Raw genomic sequence first — 9,327 nt, 5'->3', positions numbered from 1 at the left:
CGATCTCCTTGCCCTTACAAACTCCTTGGTTCAACTCCACAATCTTGTCGGAGGCTCCCAAGTGACACCTAGCCAATCTAGGAGACACCACTCTCCAAGAAGTAACAAATGGTGCGTTGATGATGAACTCGTTGCTCTTGTGCTTCAAATGATAGTCTCCCCAACACTCAACTCTCTCTCATAGGATTTGGATCTGGTGGAAAGAAGATTTGAGTGGAAAGCAACTTGGGGAAGGCTAGAGATCAAGATTCATATGGTAGGAATGGAATATCTTGGCCTCAACACATGAGTTGGTAGTTCTCTCACGAAAATGGTAAGTTGGAAGTGCAGGTTCAGTCTAATGGCTCTCTCCACGAATGAAGAGGAGGTGGAGGGCTATATATAGCCTCCACACAAAATCTAACCTTTACACACAATTTACCAAACTCGGTGGGACCGAATCAACAAACTCAGTCGGACCGATTTAGTAAACCTAGTGACTGTTAGGATTTTTGGTGGGACCAACATGCAACTCGATAGGACCGATATGGTTAGGGTTAGGGCATAACGTAATCTCGGTGAGACCGATTACACAAACTCGGTGAGACCGATTTTGGTAATAAGCTAACCAGAGAGTTGGTCAGGTAAACTCGGTGGGACCGATTACTCAAACTCGGTGGGGCCGATTTTGGTAATAAGTTAACTAGAGAGTTTGCATTGTAATCTCAGTAGTACCAATTGCTCAAACTCGGTGAGACCGATTTTGGTAATGGACATACATAGAGAGATTACAATCCCATCTCGGTGAGACCGAGATCCCTATCGGTAAGACCGATTTGCCTAGGGTTTGTGGCAGTGGCTATGACATCTGAACTCGGTCGTGCCGGATAGAAAGAATCGGTGTGGCCGAGTTTGACTTTAGGTTTAGGTCATATGTGTCGAAGTGGGAAAGTAGTTGAGGGTTTTGGAGCATATCACTAAGCACTGTGGAGCAACAAACTCATTAAGCAACACCTCATCCCTTCTTGATAGTATTGGCTTTTCCTATAGACTCAATGTGATCTTGGATCACTAAAATGTAAAATGAAGAGTCTTGAGCTTGAAGCTTGAGCCAATCCTTTGTCCTTAGCATCTTGAAGGAGTTCCCACATCCTTTAGTCCATGCCACTCCATTGTTGAACTTATCTGAAACATACTAGATAAAAGTGTTAGTCCAACAAGAGATATGTTGACATTAATTACCAAAACCACCTAGGGAGCACTTGTGCTTTCAATCTCCCCCTTTTTGGTAATTGATCACAACATACATCAAAGCTTTGGATAAAGATATAAATAATAGCAAGTAAAGCTTTGGAAAGACATGTAACAAGCATAGGCTCCCCCTACATGTATGCAATCATGTGAATATGGAATATAGAGTCATGTGAGAGCATAACCATGATAGAGTAGGCAATGTGTTACATGTATCTTGGCCATATGCATCAGAGCAAAGAATGTAAAAGAAAATACCTTCATGCCCATGAGCCCTTCTTGCAAACAGTATGTACATCAGCAAGAATTCCTCATACACATGATTGTGATGCATATACTTACCTTGTAGTCTTGAGTTGGATTAGGATGGAATGAACCTGCGTAAACAAGGTTAGATAACATAGGTACATCTACTAGCCAGAGCAAACAGAAGAAACCACAAGAGTACCAAGACTGGGATGACATGTAGAGAGTGAGTACTAAGTACCACATTGGGTTAGACATGTCCCCAAGAGTAAGGATATGCAATGGATTTAAGTGATTTCTTTCCCTTAGATGTCTTGCTCCCCCTGAATCTAGCATGGGATACTGGGAGAAGATAGGGAACAGAAAATCAGAGCTGAAAGATATAAATGAACAGAGCTAATGCAAATAAGCACATATGAACATGTCTTTCCCCTCAAGAAGACATGTGGCATCTCTCCTCTTGAACACCAAGCATCTGGGATCCTTGAGAAATACTTTCTACTTGAGTATTCTCTCCCCCTGGAGATCTCTTTCTCCCCCTGAGGAGGTGATACTCTCTCTCTCTGATGTGATCTCTCTAAGTGATAAGCTTTGATGTGATCTCTCTCCCCCCTTTGACATCAATTTCCAAGAAGGGTTTTATCCTTGAGTCATAGCACAAAGCATTTATATAAATGTGATGCTTGTAGAGGACAAGATTCATTGAGTGGAGCTGGATCAGAGGAAACACGGAATAAGTGGCAAACTGTTTTTCCTGTTGTGAAATTGGTGGCACCGAGTGGTATGCTTCGTTTGTACCGAAAGGATTCGGTTGGACCGAAAACAACAAATTGGTGGAACCGAGTTCATCGTAGAGAAAACACTTGTCACCTCAGCTCACTAGACTAGTAAGATCTCACAAAGATTTGCAAGGAATTTACTGAATGATATGCAATGAATTGGATGCAGAAAATGCAGAGCAAACAGAAAGAAATCTAGATGAAGTTTTTTTTGGAAAGGGGAAACAAATATGCATGAGACAAATGCAAAAACACAGAAAAGAACACAAGAGAACTTCATCTAGAGATGGTCGATGACAAAGTCACCTATGTTAGAGTATATTGACTTAGGAGTCAAGTGAGATCACTTGATCATAGGTCATACTCATCGTTTAAGCTCAAAATGGGGTTGCCATTTTTCTTTTAAGCATCTTGATGTATTCACATCTTGTCGAGTTGCTTTAGCTCATGACTTGGAGTAAAGCTTCTCTAAGATGGAATAACATACCTTGGTTGGTGGTGTTGAACATGTAGTTGAACTTGTGTGGGTTGCTCAAGGTTGATGTAGCTCATCAAGAATTGGGAGCACCACTTGGAATTTGAGTCCATCTACCTACATGGGTTAGTTCTTGCAAGGAAGAGCACTTGTGTATCCAAAAATGACAATCATGAAGCTCAACATAGAATTTGTCAAGGGATATGTTTGAATGGTTCCGTGCTTCCTTGTCTTCAACCACCATAGTGTAGAGACTCGGTGATGTAGAGATTGCTCAAGATGTGAGTAGATTACAACCTCATGGAATTTGATCCAACCAAGTACCTACATGGGTTATATGACATGCAAGATGCAAATATATCCAAGACATAAGATCTTCATCATAAGAGAAATATCAAGGATTAGTCATAAGATCATGTCTTGCATGTGTCCAATGGAGTTTCTACTCCAAGTTTGAAGCATCTATGATGTTCAATTCTCCTCTCAACCTGCAAAACACTTTCTCATCAAGAGGTTTAGTGAATATATCCGCTAATTGCTTTTCGGTGCGAACATGCTTAAGATTAATGTCACCCTTAGCAACATGATCTCGAATGAAATGATGACGAACTTCAATATGCTTAGTTCGAGAATGTTGTACGGGATTATGACCAATTTTGATAGCACTTTCATTGTCACAAAGCAATGGAACATGTTTCACATATATCCCATAATCTTTAAGAGTTTGGGTCATCCAAAGTAACTGAGCACAACATGAACCAGCGGCAATGTATTCCGCTTCGGTGGTGGATAATGATACCGAGTTTTGTTTCTTGGAGGACCAAGACACAAGAGATCTACCAAGAAATTGACAAGTACCCGAAGTGGACTTTCTATCAACCTTGTCTCCGACATAGTCCGAGTCGGAGTAGCCAACAAGATTGAAAGAGGCCCTCTTAGGATACCAAATGCCAAAATTTGGTGTATGGATTAAGTATCTCACTGTCCTTTTCACGGCCTTAAGATGACATTCTTTAGGAGCGGCTTGATATCGTGCACACATGCACACACTTAGCATGGTATCGGGACGTGAAGCACATAGATATAACAATGAACCAATCATAGAGCGATAAATCTTTTGATCAACCGGTTCACCATCTTTGGTCAAATTAAGATGTCCACTAGTAGGCATGGGTGTAGACATACCTTTGCACTCTTGCATATTCAACTTCTTGAATAAGTCCTTGGTGTACTTTGTTTGAGAAACAAAAGTACCTTCCTTAGTTTGCTTGATTTGCAACCCAAGAAAGAATTTGAGTTCACTCATCATAGACATCTCAAACTTCTCCAACATTAGCTTCCCAAACTTTTCACTAAAATGAGGGTTAGTTGAACCAAATATAATATCATCAACACAGATTTGGCACACAAATAGTTCTCCATTAACCCTTTTTGTAAAAAGTGTGGAATCAATTTTCCCAATTTCAAAGCCTTTTTCAATAAGGAACTTGGTCAAGCATTTATACCACGCTCTAGGAGCTTGTTTAAGACCATAAAGAGCTTTGTGAAGTTTGTAAACATGATTTGGTTTCTTAGGATTGACAAAGCCGGGAGGTTGCTTAACATAAACTTCCTCCTCTATTTCACCATTTAGAAAAGCACTTTTAATGTCCATTTGGTACAAGGTGATATCATGATGATTAGCATAGGCAAGTAAGATGCGAATGGACTCAAGTCTAGCAACGGGAGCGTAAGTCTCACCATAGTCCAGACCTTCGACTTGTGTGTAGCCTTGGGCAACGAGACGTGCTTTGTTGCGAACTACTTGTCCATCTTCATTTTGCTTGTTGCGAAACACCCATTTGGTACCGATGATGTTGTGGTTATTGTCGGGCTTCTCAACCAATGTCCAAACTTGGTTCCTCTCAAAGTTGTGTAGCTCTTCATGCATAGCATTTATCAAATCCGGATCTTCCAATGCTTCTTCGACCTTCATAGGTTCAATGCTAGAGATGAAAGAATAGTTTTCACAAAAGTTAGCTAAACGAGTTTTAGAGCGAGTGATTCTCCCGGTTTGAATATCATTGTAGATTTGCTCGACGGGATGGTCTTTAGAAATTCTTACTCGAACTCGTGAAAGATTTTGCTGGACTCTTGGTTGAACTTCTTCTTCATCTTGTTCTTCTTCTTGGCCTTCTTCATTGTTGGCGTTGTCGTTCTCTTGTCGTGGTGGAGAAGGAGTTTGTTGACGTTCATCTTGATGCACTTCCTCGTTTTCTTCATCTTGGTGTGTCCCACTTGTGGATGCTTTCGTATCAACTCTTGGTTCACCTTGTCGTGAAGTAGCAGCTTCCACTTGGACGGACGAGGTACTCTCCTTCACCTCCGTTGGACGGACCTTGCCAATAGACAAGTCTTGGATTGCTTCCGAAGGATCTTTGTCTCCTACATCAATTGGCAATTGCTCTACTTGCGAGCCGTTAGATTCATCAAACTTCACATCTACCGTCTCTTCAACTTTTCGGGTGAAGTTGTTGTAGACACGGCAAGTGTGAGAGTTTGAGCCATAACCTAGTAGGAAACCTTCATGAGACTTAGGAGCAAATTTAGAACGATGATGCTTATCAAGAATGTAGCACTTTGAGCCGAATACTCGAAAGTATCGAACTTGGGGTTTGTTACCGGTGAGAAGCTCGTATGCCGTCTTGCCGAGTAGCTTGTGAAGATACAAGCGATTTGTTGCATGACAAGTTGTCTCAACCGCTTCTGCCCAAAAGTGCTTCGGCGTCTTGTACTCATCAAGCATCGTTCTCGCCATTTCGATGAGCATCCGGTTCTTCCTCTCAACAACTCCATTTTTTTGAGGTGTGTACGTAGCCGAGAACTCGTGTGAAATCCCTTCTTCATCAAGAAAGGTGTTCACATTTGCGTTCTTGAACTCCGTTCCGTTGTCGCTGCGAACCTTCTTGATCTTCACTTCAAATTGATTTTGGGCCTTCCTAGCGAAGTTTTTGAAGATCTTTTGGACCTATGATTTATCATCGAGAAAGAACACCCATGTAAATCTTTAAAAATCATCAACTATAACTAGACCAAAAGAATTTCCACCGAGACTCTTGTAAGCGTTGGGCCTAAAAAGATCCATGTGAACTAGCTCGAGTGGCCTCCTTGTGGTCATGATGTTCTTCACGGGATGCCTTCCTCCAACCTGTTTACCTGCCTGACAAGCGCTGCAAAGTCTATCCTTATCAAATATGACATTGTTAACTCCAAGGATATGATTTCCTTTAATAAGCTTGTCAAGGTTTCGCATACCAACATGACCTAATCGTCTATGCCAAAACCAACCTTTTGAGGATTTAGCAATGAAGCAAGTTTTAGGTTGAGCCTTTTTAGTGAAATCAACAATGTATAGATCACCTCCATGCACACCGGTAAAGACCATTTTATGATTATCTCGACGAAACACTTGGCAATCTACTTCAGTAAATAGAACATTGAAACCGAAATCGGCAAGTCTAGATACTGAAAGTAAGTTGTAACCAAGATATTCAACGAGCATGACATTTTGTATGGAGCTATCATGTGATATGGCCACCTTACCGAGGCCAACCACCTTATGCTTTGAGTTGTCACCGAAAGTGACATACTTTCGAGGACCATCATTTTCTGCAAGCTCACGAAACATGTCTTTATCTCCGGTCATGTGATCGGTACATCCACTATCAAGAACCCATTCCTTTCCTCCTGACATATATCCCCGAAGATTTGCCATAAGACCAAAATGTCTCATTGCATCGTCAAGATCGAAGTCACTATCATCATCATCATCATAGTATCCATGTTCAACATCGTCATGTGGTGGATCAAGTCCTAGAGAGGGTAATTCGTTAGAGTGAGTTTGACAATGATCTTGCTTATGAATTCTTATAGCTTCGAAAATAATATCACTAATAATTCCAACATCTCCTTTGGCATGCATAAGGTTTGTAAGCTCAAATAGACGATCATCAAACATAGGATCGCTAGTATTCATGTTACTCAAAGCAATAGACTTATGGACAATTTCATCTAGATTTTTCAAGGAATAATTTGGAAAGCGTTCCTCAAGAAATTTCCATATAGTGTAGGCACACTCAAGAGTAGGCAAGTTTCTAATTAAGTTTCTAGGCAAGCCTCTGGTGATAAGATTAACAGTTCTAAGATTCCTAATCATGTCAATTGACTCATCAAGAGTAGGATGCATAGGATCAACATGAGGTGCACAAGGGCTAGCAATGTACTTGTTCAAATGATATTGATTGAAAATTACAAGCATCTCATTTTTTCACTCATGAAAGTACTCTCCATCAAGTATAGGCACTCTATGTCTAAGACTCCCCAAAGTAGACTCATCCATCTTCCTCCAATGGTGATTAAACCAAGGCAATGGAGACCAATGCTCTGATACCACTTGGGGGACCTTGATAAGAGGTGTCTAGAGGGGGGGTGATTAGACACTAAGTATCAAAGTTGCAGTTTTTAACTTCTTTAAGTTTAAGTGGAGTTTAGGCACAAGTTTAACATTCACAATACATAACAAGCAAGCATGCAAAGAGTATATGCGCAGCAGAAAGTAAAGCATGCAACTTGCAAGAATGTAAAGGGAAGGGTTTTGGAGGATTCAAACGCAATTGGAGACACGAATGTTTTTGTCGTGGTTCCGATAGGTGGTGCTATCGTACATCCATGTTGATGGAGACTTCAACCCACGAAAGGTAACGGTTGCACGAGTCCACGGAGGGCTCCACCCACGAAGGGTCCACGAAGAAGAAACCTTGTCTATCCCACCATGGCCGGCACCCACGAAGGACTTGCCTCACTAGCGGTAGATCTTCACGAAGTAGGCGATCTCCTTGCCCTTACAAACTACTTGGTTCAACTCCACAATCTTGTCGGAGGCTCCCAAGTGACACCTAGCCAATCTAGGAGACACCACTCTCCAAGAAGTAACAAATGGTGCGTTGATGATGAACTCCTTGCTCTTGTGCTTCAAATGATAGTCTCCCCAACACTCAACTCTCTCTCATAGGATTTGGATCTGGTGTAAAGAAGATTTGAGTGGAAAGCAACTTGGGGAAGGCTAGAGATCAAGATTCATATGGTAGGAATGGAATATCTCGGCCTCAACACATGAGTAGGTAGTTCTCTCTCAGAAATGGTAAGTTGGAAGTGTAGGTTCAGTCTGATGGCTCTCTCCATGAATGAAGAGGAGGTGGAGGGGTATATATAGCCTCCACACAAATCTAACTGTTACACACAATTTACCAAACTCGGTGGGACCGAATCAACAAACTCGGACCGATTTAGTAAACCTAGTGACTGTTAGGATTTTCGGTGGGACCGACATGCAACTCAGTAGGACCGATATGGTTAGGGTTAGGGCATAACATAATCTCAGTGAGACCGATTACACAAACTCGGTGAGACCGATTTTGGTAATAAGCTAACCACAGAGTTGGTCAGGTAAACTCGGTGGGACCGATTACTCAAACTCGGTGGGACCGATTTTGGTAATAAGTTAACCAGAGAGTTTGCATTGTAATCTCGGTAGTACCGATTGCTCAAACTCGGTGAGACCGATTTTGGTAATGGACATACACAGAGAGATTACAATCCCATCTCGGTGAGACCGAGATCCCTATCGGTAAGACCGATTTGCCTAGGGTTTGTGGCAGTGGCTGTGACATCTGAACTCGGTGGTGCCGGATAGAAAGAATCGGTGTGGCCGAGTTTGACTTTAGGTTTAGGTCATATGTGTGGAAGTGGGAAAGTAGTTGAGGGTTTTGGAGCATATCACTAAGCACTGTGGAGCAAGAAACTCATTAAGCAACACCTCATCCCTTCTTGATAGTATTGGCTTTTCCTATAGACTCAATGTGATCTTGGATCACTAAAATGTAAAATGAAGGGTCTTGAGCTTGAAGCCTCAGCCCATACTTTGTCCTTAGCATCTTGAAGGAGTTCCCACATCCTTTAGTCCATGCCACTCCATTGTTGAACTTATCTGAAACATACTAGATAAAAGTGTTAGTCCAACAAGAGATATGTTGACATTAATTACCAAAACCACCTAGGGAGCACTTGTGCTTTCAGTTACCCTTGACGAAAGCACTTCCATGACACGTCATTTATCGTCATGGAAGTGAACACTTCAGTGATGATAATTTTGGTATTGTCATGGAACACTTCTACGACAGCACAGGTATGACTATCTTGTGTCATAAAATCGTCATGGGTGTACATACATGATAGAAAACGTGACCTATTGTGACAAACTTGTATCATCACAGAAGTGTATTTTTTTTGCAGTGTACTTCACGTGAGTTGACCATTCGAGCTCTTGAGAGCGAGCCTCATACTTTTGACCACGACTTGCTTCTACACCGCTTTTGCTTGTGCTTCGGTATTGTGAAGGACGCACAAGGACACGCTTTCGAGGTAATATCATTCTCTTTCGAGAAACACAAAACCATGAGCATGGATATTGTGGATCATACTACTTGTGATTCTTCCACCATGAGACTTTTTGGTCATCTTGGACCACCCGATTGCACACATGTTAGAAATAGTGCTTTC

The sequence above is a fragment of the Triticum dicoccoides genome, chromosome 6B (genome assembly GCF_002162155.2).
Source record: "Triticum dicoccoides isolate Atlit2015 ecotype Zavitan chromosome 6B, WEW_v2.0, whole genome shotgun sequence".
Classification (NCBI taxonomy): domain Eukaryota; kingdom Viridiplantae; phylum Streptophyta; class Magnoliopsida; order Poales; family Poaceae; genus Triticum; species Triticum dicoccoides.
Note: the sequence above shows the minus strand (reverse complement) of the source record.